A 23,933-nucleotide genomic window follows, 5' to 3' on the forward strand; every position below is an offset into this window, starting at 1 on the left:
TAGATTAGGCTTTTTAAGACAGAAAACCATTCTTAGTTTAATGTGCATAGTAGAAAATTTGATTCTAAACATCAAATATCATGAGGTCAGGGCATATCCATCACATGCCAGAGGGGAGGGTACACTCCCCCACACTGGAGAGACTAGAGGTCAACTTCACCGCCCTGTGTGGTTTGGAAAGCAGGAAATCAGGGCAGGTTTTGTGGGTAGTTTCTGGATCAATATGTCCAATACAAGGTAAGGAGGTCACTTGTCAGAGCTGAGGGTCTCTGGAGAAGAGGAGAGTCAGGACTCAGGGAGGCTTCAAAACAGACATGCCTGCATCCATCTGCTCATGGCCTGCAGAGAAACATTCCTCCTCTTCAACTAGTGAAGTTTCTTTGCATTGTATGTGAAAACAGGATAAAATGAGATTTTTTTTTTTCTGCACAGACATTTGCTTTTATTGAGAACTATGGCTTTCCTAATGTAATACATATATGGAGAGAATAATATCTGTTTTTATGACTATTTTTTTTATTTTATACCTGTTCTGATTTTATACCTGTTTTGATTCACTGGAGATTAAATAAAATTCTAATTATAAGACATTCATTCAGTCATTTATTTTAAAAATGCTACCTGTGTATACCAAGAACAAGTTGAATGTAAAATATGGAATTGTTATTTGCATTGCATCAACCTAGCAAATTACAACCTAAAAAAAATGTGATAGTATAAATAGATATTGACTGGCAAAAGATTATATAATTTTGTTTTCTGATTCCCTAGCACGAGGATAAAGAGAAAACCTCTGCAAAATGGCTGATAATGTTCATGCACAGAGCCCTTCCAAGAAAATGGTTAGAACATGGACACAGAAATATGAGGTTATAATGGAAGTGCCTACTGTATGTTTTAAAGAGTTCTGAAGAAGGATATTTTGTTTCTCAAGTATTGGACAAGGCCTTTATCATTTATTTTTGGATATATGCTACAAAAAGCTTATAAAATATAATTTGACAGAATAACATTGAGAACACGTTCACAAAAGGGGAGTGTTTACATAGTGTATTCTAACACAAGGTGTCTACAACTTCTGTGATAGCTCATGAGAAATGTTCCTTTGTACTGGCAATCTAAGAGAAAAACTATGTTATGATCACAGTTATCTCAGGTTATTTGGCAGATAGAATCTATTAAGGATCTTAAAAAGACATAACTTGACACTAATATGTGCAGTTTTTATTATCTCTGTAAAATTTTAATGTGTGGACAAAAAGGAAAGGGTGAAAGGAACAAAATGTATGTGGGGTGTGTGTGTTTGTGTTTGTGTGTGTGTGCGTGCATGTATGTTTAAAGATAGCTATACATCAGCAATATAAATGTGGAGAATGATGACTTATGGTGAAAAGAAGGTATTCTGTGGGCACATGGCCAAAAGTGATTCTTCTACTAGAAAAGTAGGTAACTCTAGAAAAAGGTAAATTTTGTCTAGATGGCATTGATGTAAAATGCAAAAATCATACACACAACAACATTTTAATTATGGTCATGAGTTTATAAATAATTTTATTCAAAATGGTCTGAGTGAATTGAGTACATAAAGCAGTGTTTCTGAGAAGTGTCTTCTTTCTTTCTTCATAGAATCATTATTTAACAATGAAAATACTTGATATAAAGAGCAAATGCAGCTCTTTTGTGTTAGGGTACATGTATTTTCCAAAAACAGAGGGAAAGTGAGACTGTTATTGATACCCCTAACATTCCTTTAAAAGTTCACATGCCTGAATGGTAAACCTACAGGGGCTACTAATTTCTGCACTGGGAAAGTGACCTAGGAAATCTTCAGAGAAAATCATTTTGGTTTTCAGTTACACCCACCAGCAAGCAGAGCCCCAGTATTATTTGAACAAGGGGGAGGGGGGTGGTGGTAGAGAGAACTAGTACAAAAATGCCTTTTACTTCCTCAGGAAGAGAGATGTATTCCACTTCTGTTACAAATATTTGGTGAAACTAACCAACTAACACATACAAGATCATCACACACATGATCAAGTTTGAAAAGGCACTTAATTTTGGTAAGAGGAACAGAGTCCATGCTAATTATTTGTTCTTATCCATATAGTAATTATGTCAATAGTTTGAGATGAAATAATCTTCTTTTCCCAAGATAGAGATGATAGAATTATCAGTATTAAGGAATAAAAAAGTTAATATAAGACTCTCCATTCAGAACATATCTTCCAGTTTCCAAAGAATTATTTCAACAATAAAGTAGGGGGAAAAATCTGTCATTGTAAAAACATGAAACTGGAAGGAAGCAAAGAAGAAAAGAAGGAAAGAAGCATAGTAGATGGTACAACACAGAATTTAATGGAATTTATATACATATATTCTTCAAGTAGATTCTGAATGAAGGAATATTTTCAGGCAAATGAAATAGCATCACTTTTATTGACTTAATATATTTGATTTTTTAGAAGTCCATAGAGAAATTCACACAAAATTCTTAGTCTTTGTCTTAAAAATAAAAATTTAACTTCTGAAGATTACCAAAAATAATTATGAAAATTTTTGCAAAGCTCTTTATTGATAATTAGTAAATCATCAGTTTTACTATATGTTAGAATGCTTTATAATGATTCTACAATTATGATTTGATGCTGCACAGATCCACTCAGCTCATATAAACATAATGCAAAGAGAATAAATCTAACACAATGTCTTCATTTTCTTGAATATTGACCAAAATTTATGTTGAAAGCATACTGGTTGAAATCACAATAAGAATTGTAGAATTTCTTAAAACAATATATGTGAATAGAAATAAACATATAAAAAATGCTTTTTAATCATCTTTGATTAATTTCAAGAATGGGATGAATGGAGGAACTTTGAATTGTGCAAAGGGGATGGGGAAGGGGAGTGGAAAGGGGAGGGGGTATGGGGATAGGAAAGATGGTGGAATGGCATGGACTTCATTACCCTAGGTACACGTATGATTGCACGAACAGTGTGACCCTACTTCAGGTATAACTAGATAAGTGAAAAACTGTGCTCTATTGTGTACAATGAATCTAAGGGCATTCTGCTGACATGTATAATTGATTAGAACAAATAAATTTTAAAAAATTTTTAAAAAGGGCATGTAATTAACCCAAAGATATACAATATAAAAATGGAAGACAGTAATGAAGAGCAAGGATGAACTAGCCCAGATGTACTTGCAGATATGACCAAAGAAGCTGAACTATCTCTTATTCATTTAACGATAACTGACAGAAGCTCAAGTCATGGTCAATGTACTCAAACACATTGTTACTCAAAATATGGACCCTGGACCTGGTGTTCATCCCTAAGCTGCCCAGTGCTTCACTCCTCACAGGGCAATAAGCGCAGAATTCAAGAATGGCTGCTGAGAAGCCTATGCCAATTTGAAAGAGAAAGAATATTCAAGTTCAGGATAATTTTTCTAGCAATTCATTTTTATTGAATTTCCTAAATGTATCAGTCCATAATGGTTCAGAAATAGGAAAAGAAACTGGTTTTCCAACACAAGTGATTTACAGAGCACCACTAAAATAACCAAAAATCTAAAAGTGTTTTTAATAAGCATTTGCTATGGAATGAATAAAATCTATGAAGTTTTTTTTAAAGGCATATATATCTTCAAAATACTGATATTTATTAGGAAAGACACAAATAATAATCTTATAGTTAAATGTGAATTTCCCTTATGTTCTTATAGCTCACATGCAAGGACAGAATTTCAACAATTCTTCCTGCATAAGACAGTATGTAAACATAAGGACAATTTTTAAAATTCACATTAGTATTTTAAAAATAATTATTTCTTTTTTTCTTGGTAAAATCTTTTTTAATAATTTGACTTGTTATATATGACAACAGATGCATTACAATTCATATTACACATATACAGCACAATTTTTCATCTCTGGTTTCTTGATACATTATATATTTAAAAAATTGACACCAAAGACATACTTGATGTTTGAATATCCTCTTGTTATTAAAGCTAAATTATTTTTAATTTAAAGAAATGTGATTTAGATGAATTTAAATTTAAATATAATATGATTTTTTATTTAGAAAAATCTGCTTGAAATAGATTTTGTTATGAATGTATGTAAAACAACTGATTTTCCATTTATAATAAACAGTTTTGATATTGCCTTTAATTTGAAATAAATAAAATCTAAAGCTTTCCACGGATCATAAAAAATTACAATACAAAAATATTTTTGCTTCTAATTTTTATTTAAAATGCTCTTAGTTGGTAAGCAGCTAAGGCATGTATTGGTTTCCATAAATTTCAATTTGTTCATAATTTTTTTATGACTATTCCTGGTAGGTATATAAAGCTACACCTGCATCAGTGTATCCAAGTGGATACAAAAAATACTGTCCCTTTCCTGAAGGCGATGCATTTTATAAATATTAAGTAAAATTTTGTTCAGTAAAAAATATGCTTGGCTTTGCAGTTTACTGGAATTCAAAGCAGTGGTGGAGTCACCACACCTTCCTGGGGACATGCATAGACTGATACATCACCTGATCACAGTAAAAATTTGGTTAATGCTCATAGAAAAATTATTTCCTTTCTGTATATAATAAATAGAAGCTTATTATTTAAGAAATGAACCATTTGTTACAAAAGTAGTTCTTTTGTTTCAGGGTTCACATTTGCGAAAGTAGCTTAGGAGAGAATGTGTTAGATTTTGTTCCAATTCCCCTGATGACTTTGTGTCCAGCCATAATCAAGTCATGGCAGCCAATAGGATAATGGTGTAGACACCACCCTGAATTCACTGGGAGCAAGCTGGTGAGCCTTTCACCTTGAAGGCAAGTTACTCCTCCTTGACCATTTCCTTGGGGAAACAGAGGAAGCAAGCAATCTTCCAACTCTCAGTAGTGTACATTAGGAGGTGCCACTACTGGCTAAATTTCTCTTCTGGCAAAGATTCCAGAAAACGATACTGTAGTAGTGAAAAACAGTGCCATAAAGAACTATAAGTTAAAATGCCAGGGAAATATATGACATATATTTTACCAGACAAATTATTTCACTGGTGTAGTAATATATTTAACTGTTATTGTCCAATTAAAGTCCTCTAAATTGTCAATGGACCACATCCTTGTAGAATAATGATGATGGAAGAAAAATAGCTTATTATTGCCTACCTTCAATTAACCGCTAAGGCTGAGACTAGGATTCTACAAACACCTTTCTGCAAACTCCACTGGCCCTTGTTAGGTTTTCTTGAAAGGAAGTACTAAAGAACTTCTGTAAGTCTGCAAAACAGGAGAAGGATGTTTTTCTGTTTAGTTTCCTGGCTCAATTAGCTTGATGTAGCCATTGTTTTTTATAATGGCAGTGATGATTTTGTCTGATTTCAAGACTTTTTCCTGATATTTCTAGACTCAAGTTTATTAACCTCCTTCAAAAATACCATCACTAGCTGAACAGCGGTCCCTACTCAAAAATCTGGTTTCTAGCTCTGCAAAGAACATCCCTTAGGCTTCTCATGCACCAGAATCAACTTTGCCTTATTCCTTCATGTAGCACCTTTTCCTTAGGGGGCCTTTTAGAAGTTTTGCATCCTTCAGTTCCTTCCTTGGAGCTTTTGGGCCTAGATCGACCCCACCCATTTTCCCTCCCTTCCTCAGAGACTGTCTTATGTTACTCCGAATTTAGGATCACTCCTACAAATTTCTAAGTTCTAATAATTCCATCATCTCCTATTTCACAGTCCAAGGTGTGGAAGCTCCTTTTGTTGTAATCACCTCCAGGCTGCCTCAGTGTACCTATTTTGCCTATTCTGTATTCAAGTCTGTTTAACAAATTTCTATATTAAAGTTTTCCACTATAATAACTGATGGCATTTCAGTTTAGCTTATTTGATCTTGGTTGGTAAAACCCACACCCACCCTTTTAAAAGTAAACTTTTACATAATGAATATAAACTTTATTTTTAAATACAGTATTACAAAATAAAAATCTATAAAGCTAAATTATGAACTGAATTTTAAAATTCTGAATGATAAGTAAGTACCAAAGTTAGAGTTCATCCTGATGTCTTCTGTTAAATCATGGAGATCTCACAATTCTACTTTAATGGTTGCTAAGGAAAAAGAAGATAGGATGTAAATAATAGGGACCATTGAGGAAGAGAGTTTAATAGCATACCCCTAAATTTAAAAAAGGAATCAAATTGTCATATTTAGAGAAGACAGGTGGATGGGCAATAACCCAACCTTGAAGAAAGAGTCAACCGGAAAGTTACCTGTCTCAGACAGAAGTGGATTGTGAAGGAAACACGATCCCTCAGAATTCATTCTGAGTTCATGATTTATAGCCTGAAAAGGTTATCAAGTACATAATTTAATTTAAAATGCTCTTGTGACAGTAGAAACCTCAGGGGAATGGCATTGTGAAAATATAAATATTGGTGAAGGAACTCAATTTCAACCCAGGTGACAAACATTTTACAAGATAACATTCCATGAAAAATGTTACTCTATCACCATAAAAAAGTACACATGTACACACACACACACACAGAGATGTGTGTATATGTATGTATATATGTATATACATACATATACACACACACATAAAAAAAACAGAAAATTTTTCATAAAATGAGAAATTATATCCCATCTGATTCAAATGTATGATATGTCAAAAAAAGAAATTTTTTTCATAAAAAAATTGTTATTAGATAAAGAATACAAAATAATCATACATACATACCTTAAGAATAATAGGGACATATAAAAATTGTGAATTAAAAGTTCTTTACAAAATAAAAACATAAAGTGAAAATAAACAACTAAAAAGACATATTAGCTCCAACAAAGACAATGTAAAGAGTATATGGAGGGGATTGGGGGATTGCAAAGAGAGAGAGTTTAAAAGGAATAGAGGGCAGAATGATTTGTCTCTATTGGTTTAACCACAGCTCCCACAAGAAATTATAATAGGGGGAAACATATGATAACTAGAAAAAATATAATTGAAATTGCTAACAAATCATGAAATCATAAGTACATACATACAGAAGAAAGATAAATGGAAAGAAATTCACACTGGGACAATGATTGTGAAAAAATGAGAATACTCCACTTCTCCTGCTCTTAATAGGATTTTAAAGACTGAAAAAAGAGAAGGTAGAAATAAGTTAGAACAAAATGACAATCAAAATGAAGGTTGATTTATAATGCTGAGAGAAAACACAATACTAATAGAAACAAAAGTTTAGACTTGTCAGCTTCATCTACATATCTAGAAAAAAAATAAATAACAGGATCTTTCATACAAACAAGTGTAACAAAAATTAGAAAACTAAGCATAACAGTGGGCCATCAAGTGAGTATCACTAAAATAAATTTAAAAAGGCCAATCATAAGTAAAATGAAAACAGCCCCAGATGAGCTAAGGAATAATGAATGGTGTTATTGGTAAATACAGGAGTAAAAATAAGGACAATATCTGATTTTACAATAAAATAATATAAATAAATTATGGACAAGAGTACATGTTTCATTAGAGCTGCTTAATTCTAGATAAAGTATCCCAAGACTCAGTACTTCAGGTAGAGGTACTAAGATGGCTAATTTTATGTGTCAATTCAATTGGGACACTAAGAATTGAGAAAGTTGATTAAATTTTATTCTAGCATCTCAGTGACCTTGTAAGAGATTGATATTTGAAATGGTACATTGAGTAAAATAGATTTCTTGCCAATGTGAGTGACCTGTATTACAGATCCTATTATTTCTGTTCCTCTAGAGAATGCTAATACAGGTGGTATAGGTAAATTAATTTAAAACTTGGTTATGTATGACTTTCAAATAACTATCAATTTAAAAAGACTGGGAAACTTCTAAAAAGTAAAACAAAACAAAACAAAATGTTGAATGAGAAAAACATATTAAATTAGACCAAAAGTGATCAAAGTTGAGAGGAGGTACAAATAGAAACAAGGCATATGGGAAATATGTAGTAATTTGATGCAGTTTAAATGAAATATATCAATAATCAAAACTAATGTAAATGGGATAAATATTTCAGTTAAACAAAGGGAGACTTGTCATACATAAAACTTAAGAATATAGAGCAATTGAAAGTCAATGTATTAATAAAGACCAGAAACAATTAAGAAAGTGAAGACTCTGGATTAACCTCAGAGAAAACTGACTTGTAGCAAAGAAACATAACTAAAGAGTAATGGAGAACTTACTTAATTATAAAGCATTCAATATGTGAGTTGATACAATAATTCTAAGTTGTATACATATAATAACATTTAATATATAAAGAAAAATTGATACAATTATAAGAGAATTATATCCTCTGCCATTATGATAGATATTTGCATAGTTCTTCAATGACTGATTGAACAGGCTGATTAAAGATGAATAAAAAGCTGGGGATACAGCTCAATAGTACTGTGGTTGCCTAGCATGTATGAGGTCCTAGGTTCAAGACCCAGAACAGAAAAAAGAAAAAAAAAACTGAGGTAGGTTCAACATTGTAACTAATGAACTTCATAAAATAGTACAATAAACTGTTGGGTAATTCTATATATGTATTAACATTTTTATAAATGTCATACATATATGTATATATATATATATATATATATATATATATATCATTATATATAAAAACAACAGTTTCAACTGTAAATTTCAAATTACTGAGTCATGGAGAGCACATTATTTGGTCACATAACATTGAAATGGAAGTTTTAAAAAATAATAGCACTACACATATATCAGAAATAAAAATAAAGTCCTGAAAACCATAACTATAATAAGAATAACATACATTTGAAATTAAATTTGAACTAACCTTTAAGAACACTATGATTGAGATTTGTGGGATATAACTAAGACAGATGTGAGAAAAAAAGTATTGTTTTAAAAAACTGGATAATAAAGGATAAAATATTCAGAAAAAATAAAGAAAACATATTTCTTTTGAATTTTTAAATGGATAGCCTAATTAAGTCCCTCTCCCCACCAGGATAAAGTAAAAGTAGAAGAAAGTGACAAAAATAAATTCAAAAGCTAATGACAAAAAACAAACAGATAACAAATAGTGAAAAAATGAGCTTTCCAAAGGAATAAAGTGAAACTTTACATTATCAATAATGAAAAATAGAAAGAAAAACTAAATTATATTAGAAATAAAGTGGTTTCATAACTACAAAAGATACAAAGATCAATTAAATTTGAGATTTCCATAGAAAAGCTTAAAATGAAAACATGACTATACAATTCACCAAATTTATTTTAAGAAATAATATAAAATGAAGTAGAGTCACATCTATTAAGTCAATTACTCAGTTAACTCAGTTGTTAGAGAATCTAAGCACAATATAACACTGAATCTTAAATTTAACAGTTGTACCAAATTTTCTAGTCATAGAAAAAATATACTAAGTCATTATTACAAGATTAATATAATTTGACACCAAATAAGATAACAACAGTACAATAAAAATGTTTCAAACTAATTCCACTCATGAACATGAAAGCAATTGTAAAATTTAAGCCATCAAATGCAGTTATTCCCCAAAGTGATAATATATCATATCCAAATTGTTTATTTCAAAAATGTAGAGTTGACTCAATAGCCAATAATGGAATGATATAATTCATCACATTAAATGAGAAAAAGTATATGATATCCCAACACAGCAATAAAACTTTCAATGATATTGAAGCTGTACTCACAATAAGCCTTGAGAAAACTAAAATTACCCAGAATGTTCCTTAACTTCTGAAAAGTTACCTATTAACAACCTTTTACAAGTATTTACTTAATAAATTATACAAAATCTCAGTATTAAAGTTCAACCTGAGAGTGTCTGTGGAGATTCTGGGCTCTCTCTCCACTTGAGGACTTCTATGAATACTTACCTTTAGAGAATGAAAATCAATTGTCCTCAGCAACTCTTTCTCTAAAATATGGACTCAATACAGAAATGCTAGGAAGTTAGTATATTGTGAGGTAAGTAAAAAAATTGGTAAATTTATTGGGGAGGAGCTCTCAGACACATTAGTTGTTCTTTCTAGATCATTCTCATGTATGGTGGAGACTTTCAACCAGGTTAGAGACATCCTCCATGAATTTTCTCTTGAAGTTTTGACATGCACCATATTGCCCAAAACTTATTTGTTTATATTCCTTCCATATTTCCTTTTCCTTCTCCCACCACTCAGGGCATCATGGGATTGCATCCCTAACCTATCCCAACAAAGTGGTGACATCCACACTTTTATGTTTTCTAAGTCATACAGAAAAAATTATTTAGCAGAGAACTGATTAAATGTTGTGTGTTTATTTAATGAAATAGTATAAAGCTGAGAAAAATAAATAAAATCCAGTTGCAAACATAAATACATATTTGTGAAAGGCAATAGAAAATGAGCAGGAAAACTGCCGAAGCATGCATGCAGTATCCATCCATTTATGTTTTCAAAAAAGGAAAATCTAACCAATGTAATTTTTATAGATACCCTTGTTGGAGAAACACTCTTTTTTTAAAGGCAAAAATACAATTAAACAAAATTTAGCATAGGCGCTATTCCTCTTGGAATGGGGTAATTATAATACAAATGGAAAAAGTAAACATTAAAACTTACAATACTCTAGCAATCTTTTCCCCTTGGGCTAAGCAAGATTTTTGTAATCTGTACATGTTTTATACACATATCCCAAATCCCATTAGGGCTAGATTCTTGCCTTCAGACAAGTCCTTATTGCACATAGTGACAGCACTCTTTGATAGCGTTTTCTCTGGCTCTGGACATGTGCCTTTGCTATCATATCTGCAGGCCTAAGATGCCAGGAAGTTTATTCCCGCAAATTCATCCCTTGAACAAGAACATATAGAAGTTAGTGTATAAATACATCAGCCTGCATACCTCTGTGGTGAGGTAATTCTAAAGTATGCTATACATTTTCCAGTGTTATGCACCAAGATCCAGACAGTCACCCACAGTAAACCTATTTGTTTACCTACAATATATTGACACTCTTCTTGTGGGTACTGGGTTCCAAAGACCCTTCCTAGTGAACCAACTTTTCTAGTGTTTTTGCTCTTGAGTATTCTCATCTCATTCTGTCTTTGGCTTAGCCCTGTGACTCCATCAACCCATAAAATGAAGTACAAGTGACACTTGCAGTCTCAAGCTTAAAATTTAAAATGTCTGGGTTACTTCCTTCTTAGCACCACTGGAAGTCTCAAGATGCCATATAAGTACTCTGATCACAGATTGTGAAGAAATCATATAGTGAAGAAATATTAAATAGATGAGTCCCAAAACCTAGAGAGCGAGAGAACATGAGTCTTCCCATACCCAGATCTTCTACTGATGTACCAGTCATAGCCATTATCATCCACAACCCCATGAGAGCTCTCTTGCAAGGCCTACTGAAAAACAAAGAAGGTGATCACAATGGACACAGGGGAGTGTCAGGTGTGACACAGGTTTGCTATTTTAAGCCATTAATTTTGAGTGGTTTATTATACAGTAACAATAAAAAAACTGAAATGCTTTCCCTATCTTCTTACTTTCCCACTCACATACAGGTGTTTCTCCAATTCTGAATGTAGGGTCAGAGTTCACTATTAGGGGAGTCCAATCCTAGACCATGTAATTAATAGTTAAGACAAGTGCAACCAGAACAAAGTGCATGAAATGATTTTCATTCACACACACACACACACACACACACACACACACACACTATGAGGAATTATGGGGAATGGCTATTTCTGTCTTTTTATTTCTTTAAAGAAACAGAGCTTGATGAGTAGAAATTACTTGCCAGTAATTTCAATGGAAGGATCATACACTCAGCAGACTATATGTTGTAGATAAATCATGCATTTTTAAAGTCATTATTTTTATTACATCCTTTTTGTCTAGAGTAATACAGGCAGGATCATACTACTGAAAATATGAGTTTTATTATTTTGCAAAATCTCCTTTATTTAAATTACTTCTCAATAAAACTATATCATAACTAAAGATTGTAACTTACAGGAACCTAGTCGCAAAAACAAAGCAAGGTTTAAACAAATCTTGAAAATTTTTGAAATGTGTACTTACCCTCATAAGGTTTCTTGGAGAATTTTCAAAATAGGACTGGGTTTCATCTTTATGAATGGTCAGAGGTAGGTCTTCTAAAATTAGAATGTAATTGATGATATCTCAGTTGCCCTTTAAGCCTTTGAAACAATATAAGTTATTTTCTTATCTGATAATTCTCATTTATCTTTAATTTCTTTATTGTACATAATAATGTGTATATACAATAAATTTCTTACTTATTACCTAGGGATAATACAGTGCAGAGTCACTTTTGTCAACAGAGGAGTTAACTGTTTTACTTAGAAATTTTACTGTCAGTAAAGCATTTGCCGTTGTTAATTTTTAATAAGTTTTTAGTGTGTTATTTTGAAATAAAATTAAATAACTTGCAGATATTTCGAATTTATCAAAATATGTCACACGGACACTTGTGAAACTCTGTGTTGCATTTAAGTCCTTTAAAATGTTTTCCTGTAACCATGGTTTGAAACTTGGATAGCCATCCTTTGAAATGTATAAATTATAGAAGAAGAAAATCAGCATAGTTTTCTTTTCCTGGGAAGTGGAGCAGTTAATATTCAACATGAAATGTCTAATCTTTAAATACATTATAATCTAACTGCTTAGGATAATTTTTCCTTTAATACCTTAAGAGTCTTCAAAGCCTGAAGGATGGGATTATTAAGATGGAATTTTAATGTCAAAATTATCAGAGAAGTGAACATTTTGCTAGTGTTCATAAAAAATTGTATTCAATTTCTGTATGATTTGTTCAAATAAGAGATGAGAATATATTTGATTATAGCCAGTAAGTAACCCCAAATTTGATCAGATGACTGGAGGTCACTGCTACATAAGTGCTGTCAACCTCAGAGATTAGACTATTTAAGAGCTGAATCTACTCTAATGTATAAGTGCACCTGCAGAGATAGGCATAAAAATGTAGTCAGGAAGTAATTAAAATACTTGAATATTCTGAACTAAAATACTAAAAAGGAGAGTATGAAAATAAATACTGAAATAAAAATTATTAAAGGTGATGATTCCTTTGGAAACATAAGGCCAAAATTATAGGCAATAGTTTTCAATTTTCATTTTCTAAATCTTTGGAATAACTCAAAACTAATGTATGCACAACAGATTTCTAAACTTAAAGCCTCTTGCATTTAGCAGACTTTTATTAGTGTTCAGATTAATCTATGATACAGAACTTGCTGTGGCAAGCCAACTAATATGAAAAGCAATAACAAGATAGCATTTAAATGAACTATTTTAGGCAATTGTTTTAAAGCAAATACATACTTTGCAGTATTTTTTATAATCATGCTTGTCAGTTTCTTAAGGAGGATTATCCCTGCAGCAATACAAACTTTCCTGTCTACATTATCAAATACCTACAATGATGTGCTCATACATAATCATTTAAAGCTATTAATAGAAACTATAATAAGCAATCAATAGTCATTCAAACTTACAATTATAATTTTTTTTTCATTCCACTGATGAGGGGGGTGTAGAAACTTGTCTTATGTATTGGCCTTAAGATACAAAAGCTCAGTAGGTACCCTTCTTAGAACAATGCACATTTGTAATTTATGAATGTTCTTTTATATCCTTGTAGGATATAAATATACAGTTACATTTTCCCCTTTCCTCAGTGCTACATAATTATAACTTGTAATATGTAAATATTTATGAATTCACAGGATGTTCGCTAGGAGAGAAGAATTTTATACTTGCAGATTTGTCTAGTATTTGCAGAATTCAGATCTTATTATTAGGCTTTATGTTGTACTGCAAAATATAAAAATATGTTTTAAATTTGACTTCTCTAGAAAACATACCATCTGGTGATTTTGTAGAGAATTGAGGATTATCGCAACATCTTTTATTGTTAAGAGATGGACATTATAACATTAGTTGCAAATTTCACCACTTTGTTTTTATATAAATAAGTGGAGAACAAATGCCCTGAATTCTAGATAATAAAATTAATTTCATTATTGATATGAAGTATTAGTACCTTTGAGATCACACAGACGAGAAGGACATACAAATTGATTGGCTATTGGTGTCTGACATGTAATTTGGATTCTGAGACAATCTACCAACAAGTAAAAAACCATTGGCTGATTGAAAATATGTGCCCTAGTCCAGCATACCCTGATGAGAAGTGTGTTATGTATTTGCAATCCCATATAGAGTATAAAGATCACTAAAAGCTACTAAAAACAAACAAACAAAAAACAAAACAAAACTTATGATCCTTAAACTATCTCACTAAATTTTCAGATTGGTTTAATATCTATGTACTTGCTCAAAATCTGCTTCCTGTAACTTTCCTCACTTAATCTGCTACTAATTTCAAGCACACAAAATTTTTAGACATTTGAGGATTAACACTTCTTTTTCTCTTTTTCAAATCAAAACTCATCAATTGCTCTGCTACTTTACCATTGTTATAAAGTTTGTCTTTTTATAAAAATACTTCCAGAACTGAGTTCCCTAGATGAACTCTTAATTATACACAGTAAAATAATTATTTCTCTTTTGGGGGCAACGGATATTTCCATATAATTCAATGTAAGAGTCTATTATCTGTTTCAGGGTATTTTCACCATCTTGCATCAAACAGAATTTTTATTAACTACAAGATTTTGACTTATAAAAATGAATCATTCTTAGCAATTTCAACTACTAGGTGTTTACTAATTTCCTCAACTGATCAAAATGTTAACTGCATTTTTATGATTGCTCATTATCAGCTAGAAACCACACTAAGCATTTTATCTTGATCTTGTTATTTAAAATCACCATAGCCTTAATTTTATCTACTGATAAAGAAACAAAAGCACAAGATGTTAAGTTTCCTGCCTACGGATGTGGTATCACTACATTTAATCATTTTGTATTTATTTTGATAATTTAGAACAATTTCAGTTTTTATTCAATAATAATGTTCAGCTCTCTTAAGAGATAACATGTATTCTAAGTGTACCTTTCATATTTAAGGCTCATTTAAAAAGTACTTGAAGAAAATATTAAAAGGAAAACTAAGAAGTTGCACAGCCAAACATCCTAGATAAAGGAAAAGCATCTGCAAATGGTCAACATCTTTAGTGCATCAACTTTAACCAGATAGAGTGCTTTGTGCCTGTCTTTTTCAGGAAAGGACCTCTTGTTCCTTACAGTAGGGTGAGACATGGTAACACAAATGCTTCCTGTTTGGGCTGCTGCTGCTACTGAAGCTACTGATTTGCCTCTCTGTCTAAAATCCTGTAATTAATTACATCTTCTGTGTATTTCTTTTAATACAATGCTTTCTGCATGCCACCTTTGTAAGCAACTTTCATTTAGCTAATATTTATTTCTGACAACCACCTTAATGCAGCATCATTTTAACTCTTAAATGAGATATGAGAAAACCCAGTATTGGAGAGATTACATAAAATTAAACTGACCCAGGTTTAATTGATAAGATATATTTGCACTCAGGACTGACTTGAACATCTTGGCGCTTGCTCACTGCTAATTATCTCTTTCTGTATTGCTTACCTCAGAACATTCTATTCGAAGTGATTCTCTCCCTTTGTCTCATATTCAAATTCCAAAGAAGTTTACTAAGTGACTATAAAATCCCTACTCCTCCATTCATCCCAAAGAATCCCAAAGATTTTGCTAAAATTCCCTGCTTGAATTAAAATAGATGTTATCTGTGACATTTCTTGGATCCCCAAGGATAACAATTCTATCAGGAAAATAAGTCACTTAAATTTGGACAAATAAGTCTAATAATACAACAGAAAAATATCAAAACACATATTTGAAGATCCTTGATATACTTTTATGGAATAGAGCATACTTATCGAGTCTAGAATCTACAATTCCTGTTATTGATAAATAAAAATGTTTGCCTTTTTCCTCTTATCTCCTTTGATTTCCTAAATATCATTTATAGAGATACACACACATTCAAGGCTCTCACAATCACTGTGCCTCTACCAAGAAATGATGAGTTCCTCTGTGAACAGGCTGCTGTGTAACCGGGATTCTCCTGTCTCGGCCTCAACACACTACCTGACATGTCCCTTTCTTTTCAATTTTAAAATGTTTTAAGCATTCCTTCACAGGTGGATCTTCACTTTGTCTCTAATCACTATTAAAAATAAAACTGCAAGTTTTCATAAGTAAAAAATAACTATTGGATTAAAGATAGGTCTTACATGCCAATTTTTTATATGTATTCCCAAATTGCTCAACTGATTTTAACATTCTATCTGAAATAGTGCATTGTTATTATCTATGTTCCATCCTCTAAAATGGATTAAATCATTGCTTTTATTACTGTTTTATGATAATTATATTACAGATGCTAAGTAACATATCTACATCTCTCCATCTTTTGATCCTGTAAACAACTAAAGTTCCCAGTTTTCTTTGGTGGTCTTGTAATCTTCAATTAATTTTTATCTTTATTCCTTCTAGAGCTACTCATAGAGACATATTATACTTTCATTTCTTAATTTGTCCTTGTTCAATGGTTCTTCTTTTCATGTTTTCTTGATGTTCTTTAAAAACACAAAACTCTTGTGTGCACTGATACACACTTCAATGTACACTAATTTAGTCATCTCTCTAGTGCTTATTCTTAAAGGTACTTTTTTTTCAAATTAAGAAAAAAAACTAGGAAAAGTTGTTTTTAACCACACAAACCTAAATATTTCCGAATGAGAGAATAATAACAACACACACCTATACTTTATAAGGGCCATTTTCCTATCTCTCATTTGGTCCTAATAGCCATGGGAAGTGTAATTGCTATCTCTATTGCAAAGAAGAGAAAATAGAGACCCCAAGATGTAAAGTATCCAAAGTATCAATTTAGATGATGGCATGTATGGGAATTTAATTCCAAATGCAGTACTTTTTTTTTTCCCACTGGTGATTGCTATTCCCTACAAACATATCATCTATTATTAATTCCTCGTTTAGGTGATGCTAGATGTGTGAAGAGATTTGAGTATTTCTGAAACCTTACTGCCAATCACCTTTTGGGCCTCAACAAAATATCTTCCCCTACCAAAAACTCACTAATTAATTCTATTGAATTAAGACTTAACATCCAAGAGTCTTCTATTCAAAATCCAAATACCCTTGGAGATTTAATAATCAAGCTGTTAAGTAATTAAACCTTAGTAAGAATTAGCTTATCAGATTGCTTTTCATCAACCACTAAGTGAGGAGCAATGGAGCACAAAGTCTAAGAGATGGGAGAGAGCAGAGAGAGGCAAAGCACAAGCAATTCTGAAGGGGCCTGGAAAAGCAGAGCATTGTTGACAGCATGAAAATCTGGGGACTTGGTATACACTGTAAGTATAAATAACAGAGCTGTAATTTTGAAACCAAGAGAAAATCAATTATTTCATAATTTTGGCAAATGATTGGTCTTTCTATAGACAGAAGCTAATAATCATCCTGTTATTTGGAAATTTCCCACTAGATTTCTCTTCCACTCTCAATTTACAGTTGAAATAATGCCCTTATTCTATAAACAATAATGGTAAAAGTAATTTAACTTTCTCTGAAATGCCCAATGCTTGGCCCATCAAACCCTTGTGCGGATTTGGAACACAAAAACAAAGAAATAACAGGCCAAATTTTGCAGCTTCCTCACGCATTTCTCTTCTCCCCATTACTGTGAATTTCCTGTTCTTTTGTTTATACTCCATTTTGATGTACACAGGTTAGTTATAAAATCATGACTCCTGCCTGGCAAGGTGGCCCACACCTGGGAGGCAGAGACTTGAGGATCGCAAGTTCAAAGCCAGTCTAAGCAAAAGTGAGGTACTAAGCAACTCAGTGAGACCCTGCCTCTAAATAAAATACAAAAAAATAGAGCTGAGGATGTGGCTTAATGGTTGAATGCTCCTGAGTTCAATCCTTGGCACACACACAAAAAAATTGTAACTCCTTTGCACAAATATATTTTATTTTACATCTCCCTCCTTCTGTTTGTCTATACTCTGCAATGAAAGAGATTAATATATATTAATTCTTTGATTCCTAGCATCTGTCACAATTTCTAGATTTTGTTGTCAAGACAAATAGATGTTTAATGAAATTTAACTAATTGGGCAAGTATATAAACATTTACAAACATGGATGTAAATATAGATTTATATAACAATTTTCTTCTTTCATAATCAAGCTAAATGGTCATCTGTGTTTTTATCTAGATTCAACTTGTTTTCTTCTTCTTCTTTTTTTTTCTTTCTTTTTTGCATGACTGTGTATTGATCCCAGAGACATGAATATGCTTGGTAAGTACTTAAGTAATTAGTTACCTCCCTGGCCCTTATATTTTACAGATTTTTTTAAAAGCCATATATTTCAAACCAGACAATAGAAGATGAAAAGAAGATTCACCAAATGCACATATCCATGTAGCAGAAAAAATGAAACCAATCAAAAACTGAACTGAAAAACATTAGCTATAGTCTCTTCAGTTGAAAAATACAGTAGCATTTAGATTGTTTAGATTATCAGAACTCAAATTTAATACAATTCTGCCAATGAATGATTCTACTGTATACCCATATTGTATAATGATATACTTATCAATCAAATCAATTCCATGAAATACTAAAAGAAATAAGAGATCTGATCAGTGCTTTGAATACTAAAGAAATCTATCAATTTGCTGACTGCATTTTAAGTAGGCATTTGTATTATTAAAAAAAACAAAACAAACAAAAAAAAAAACCATTTAACTGATTTTTCTGGCATGGGACTGACTAATCATATTCCATAATGAGAGGTCCATAAGTTTGACCTTCTAAGTGAAGGTATTGATATATTTTTGTGAGTCTTTGTTTATCAAAAACTATAATAGTTTCTATTGCATACATGCTAATGTATAATATGACTGTACACATGACTCTCAATTTTATCCAATCTTAATTTCTATCATCTTGGCATGTCTGCATTTAGCACATGCATTGAAAGACCACTGTTGCTTCTGTGGTTCTTGAAAGTTTTACAAGTTTTGACCAAACAGGATGCAGATTGTTTTTGAGTTTCTGCCATGAAATGTCTAATAACCCTGTCATTCTTCTGAAAATACTGTGTTAATAAATTCTGACAATGTGCAAAACGTAGTGAGAAGAGAAATTTTTGCTTCCCACGCAGCTTTTCTCCAAGTGGTAAAAGAGAGAGAAAACGAAAAGGAAAGACCTCCAGAATTAGGTCAGATAGGCCATTTCTTTAAAGAAAGATTATTCCTAAGCCTTCCATTCCCAAATTGTTTCTGGGGAGATTTTCTCTAAAGGTCTCAGGCAATGAAACTGGCATTTCCATTTTGGAAGCATAGACAACAATCTAAAAAAATTCCACAATAAAATCTTTATACTTTTAAGTGTCTAATAGCTAAATTTTCAATTCTTTCCATTGACTTATTTCCACTTACTTTCATACATTATTAACAGTAAATCAGTCTCTTTTCGTTTATGCTGTTTTTCATCTTAATATGTCATATGGTGAAGCTTGTTGACCCCTTTTATCAGAGGATTGTGCATAATTGAAAAGTGAATCATACACGCATGCACACACACACAAGTGGATTTTGTACTCAAACATCATTTAGTTAAAACAGAATTATATGGGAAATCAAGAGAATCTACCATAAACATGCTCATTATGGAAGCTTGACAGCATGTTGGTTTACTTAATAGGTCTATAATCTTTTACATCAGGAAAGGTCATTCATACACACACACACACACACACATACACACACAAACAGAGTAATGTATACATATATGTGTGTGTATATATACACAGACTAATGCATACATTTATTATATATTATTATTACTAAGCATATTACACATTATATTTTATAATACATATAAATATATATATATACATACAAGTATGTACAAATTTCTCACAAATGATGCAAAAAGGATGAAGAAAAATAAAATTTCCTAGAACACATTAAAAATAAAGATCAGTTTTCCTTAAGCCTGGTTTGAAGAATCTCAGCATCTAGTAATACATTCACACAAGTGGGAAACATTGTCTCTGTATACCTCTGTATTTCAACATTTATGGTGGTGCTCCTCTAAGTGTCGTGATGTTTGAAGAACTACAGGAGTCTAGAATCATAGCCATTGTAAAATAAAGCTTTTGGCTGCAAAACAATGAAAAGAAAGCTGGTGAATCAAAACTTAGAGCCCTGCTTTTGAAATTACACTAATGCAGTGGGCTCCTTCAGAGCTGAGTTAATGTGTATTATGCATCATGCAGCACCTTATAGTATAGATTCTATTGAGTGCAAACAGTATGATTCTGATGAACTTCTTCTCAGATTTTCCAGCCTTGGATAAGACCCAAGAAGATTAATCATAGATGTATAAATATTTAGTAGTTTTGCAAAAGGTAAAAAATGGAATTTACTAAATCCTCTTTCGATGTGATACCTAATGTGTACCTCAAGGAGGTGCCTGTCTGAGAAGGAGCAAGATTAATCATTATTCTACCTAACTCTATCAATTTCATGTCACCAACACATCAAAAGTTGCAATTTTCAGAAAGCTGTTTTCTGCCTAAGTCTTTTCATTGTGGTTTCACAGCACAATTGCCCATTTAGTTCCTCCCAGCAAATTGCCCCTTTGCAATACACACAGGGTTTGGACACAATGAGTTCCTGCTTTCAGTTAATTAATAATCTCACAAACAAGCTTAGGTAGGATATTATCTCTGAGCTATGTTTTCACTGACTTCCCCCTCATTTTCTATTATTTGTGTAAAATGTATTTTTGACTTCAGTACAACCCATAAGAAAACTTGATATATAAATAATATCAAGCATAACTCAAGAGGAGCAAACAAACATGGTAAAACAAAACACTCACAACACATTACTATTTTTAATCCTTCACATTCTTTACCACATCTCTTAGCACGTTTCCACTTAGCACATCTCTGTGAGAGAAGATAATTCTCGTCTTTCATTTTCCCTCCCATTGAGAGAATAGTCAGAAATAAGTTACATCTACAACACATAATAAATCTCTTTGTAGATATCATAGGGGTCAATTCTCTTCTCAACTCCATCTGTTTATTATGATTTCAGATGATTGGGGAAAAATGATAAAGTCAGAGACAATTATTATCTGTAAGTCTAAGAAATATCTTTTTTTTAAAGTATGGTGATATAATTTTCATGAACCGATACATATTTTCATAATGTAGGAAACATATTTTTATATTAAAGTAGAAGAGCCTTTAAACACATGCAGGGTGATAATGTAAAATTTAATATATACACACGTAAGATGTTTTAAAACCTCAACTTCACTGGGTTTAAAAGAACAGTAGTATTCCAGTTAAGGGCTACCTTAGGGTCTCTTGTCCTCTAATAAATATGTTTTTTTTATATTAAATCAGAACTATTTCACTTTGGTAGCAAAACTTTATTTAGAGATAGCCACTTTCAAATTGTTAGTAAGAATGTAGAGGGGCTGGGGATGTGGCTCAAGCGGTAGCGCGCTCGCCTGCCATGTGCAGGACACTGGGTTTGATCCTCAATACCACATAAAAATAAAAAATAAAGATGTTGTGTCCATTGAAAACTAAAAAAATAAATATTAAAGAAATTCTCTCTCTCTCTCTCTCTCTCTCTCTCTCTCTCTCTCTCTCTCTCTCTCTCTCTCTCTCCAAGAAAAGAATATAGAATGAAGACTAAGAGTGTATATTAAAAGTAATGGAAAATGTGATTGAAAACCTGAGATGACCATTAAAAATTAAATTGACATGTACATAATTAAAAATAAAGATATAAAATACATAGCTTTTAAATTTTTTAACATTAAGAAAACAATCTATTTAGATTTAGTCAGCTGGACCCAGTTTAGATAATGTCAGCAATATCCAAAGGATCAGTCAGGGGCCAGTGCCTTCTTTGCATCCAGCTTGATCTAGTATTGACTGTGGCTACTTCCATGTCACAGAGCTTTTTCACAGCCTGTTGATCTGGTGCTTGTTGGCCTTCCTGTGGACCATGAGCTCATATGTGCTGTTTCCTGCCCTCTCTAAGGCAGGCGCAGGGGTCCTGTCAACCTGATGTTGGCATAGTGGTCAGCCCCAATTCTGCTGGGCACACTCTTCTGCAAATATTGGGCTATCTCCAGGGTGTGTTGGGCCACTTGAAGAAGGTGATGTGCAGATTTCCTTCCTTCTTTCCCATCTTCCCCCCCTCCTTCTTTCCTTCTTTTCCTTCCTTCAATACCTGTGGATGCCTCTCAGAACCGCCTCTTGGCCTTCAAATCTATTGCTTTGTCTTGGGATTTGGGAAAGGCATGGGATTCCCTCTTAATTTCAGGTTGACATATTTATAATATTTTTAAAATACTTTTTTAGTTGGTGATAGACCTTTATTTTATTTATTTGTATGTGGTGCTGAGAATCAAACCCAATGCCTCACACATGCCAGCCCCAGCTAGTATTTATAATATTTTAAAAGGAAATTATCTAGATATTCCATTGTTCTCGGTAGACATTATTAATGGTTCTGTTATGTAAAAGTGAGTGGTTTACAATTTTGGCTTGAATACAAATGCCTATCATAATAGTGAAATTCATAGCACTTTTTGTGGGTACATGTGAAAAGTCCCACAAATGATGTTTATACTTATCTTTTTGTCATCCTCTCTTGAAAAATTAAGAAAGTTTTTCTTCAAAGACTGTACAATTGAGAGAACACACAAATATATTAAGCACTAAGAAAACCTGACTTTTCAAAACTATCTACAATGAAACAAACAGTTATCAATGTTCAAATCACAGTGTTGGCATAAGAATCCTAGAGGAAGACAGAAGTAGGCTCAGGTTAACTGTGACAATGAAGCCATCCCATGGAAAACAGCTATATGTCAAGAACACATGAGAAACTTTGACACAGATCCCTGTTTATGATCCATCTTTCCTAACTCTTAGTGTCTGGGCACTGCTATTTTCACATAACAGCAAACAAGCAGAATTTTTAGGGAAGAATTATGAAGATGCATCATAACACTGTTTTCTTCCCGAAAGCCAAACAGAAGAATGGTATCAAAATGTATAAAGGGTAGTTTCTGAGGGCCTCCTTTTCTAAACACTTATCCCACATCATGTGCTAGAAAATTATCTACAGAAGACTTGCACTCAGAACAAAGCCACTAAGAAGTTCTCCAAGGCACCTATCTCCTAGCAGGATACCTAAAGAGAGGCAAAGCAAAGATGAAGACATCACAGGGCTAAAGTTCTAACCCTCTTACCCATATAATGTTTGCTATTGGAAAGTCTACAGCTGAGACTTCCAGGGTAGTACAAAGTCATAAAATGCACTAATAAGACATCTCTAGTCACAGAGGTTATAGAAATAATGCAACGCACTGAATAACCAACCACAGAGAAGAGAAAGTTAATGGTGCAGGAAGACAAAATTTAAAACCAAGTGTATCCTTAAAGAAAAACACAAAACAGCATTAGGTAGCTTTAAAGAGGATACAAGCAGAGATCTGGGTGTGAAAAGAAATAATTATTGAAATAAGGAACTCAATAGTTTAAATAATCAATTTGATTCAGCTATATGGAAAAAAACATGTGAGCTGAAAAATCAAGTCAAGAAATTCACCCATAAAGTATTTGGAAAAAAATAAGTTGTATGAAGAAGAATATATCAAAAGACAATCTAGAAATAGAAGTGCTGATATATATACCTAGAGCTCCAAAATGAAAGGAAAAAATATCAAGGGAATAATTGAAATTATGACTAG

Source organism: Marmota flaviventris, chromosome 11, assembly GCF_047511675.1.
Source record: "Marmota flaviventris isolate mMarFla1 chromosome 11, mMarFla1.hap1, whole genome shotgun sequence".
Classification (NCBI taxonomy): Eukaryota; Metazoa; Chordata; class Mammalia; order Rodentia; family Sciuridae; genus Marmota; species Marmota flaviventris.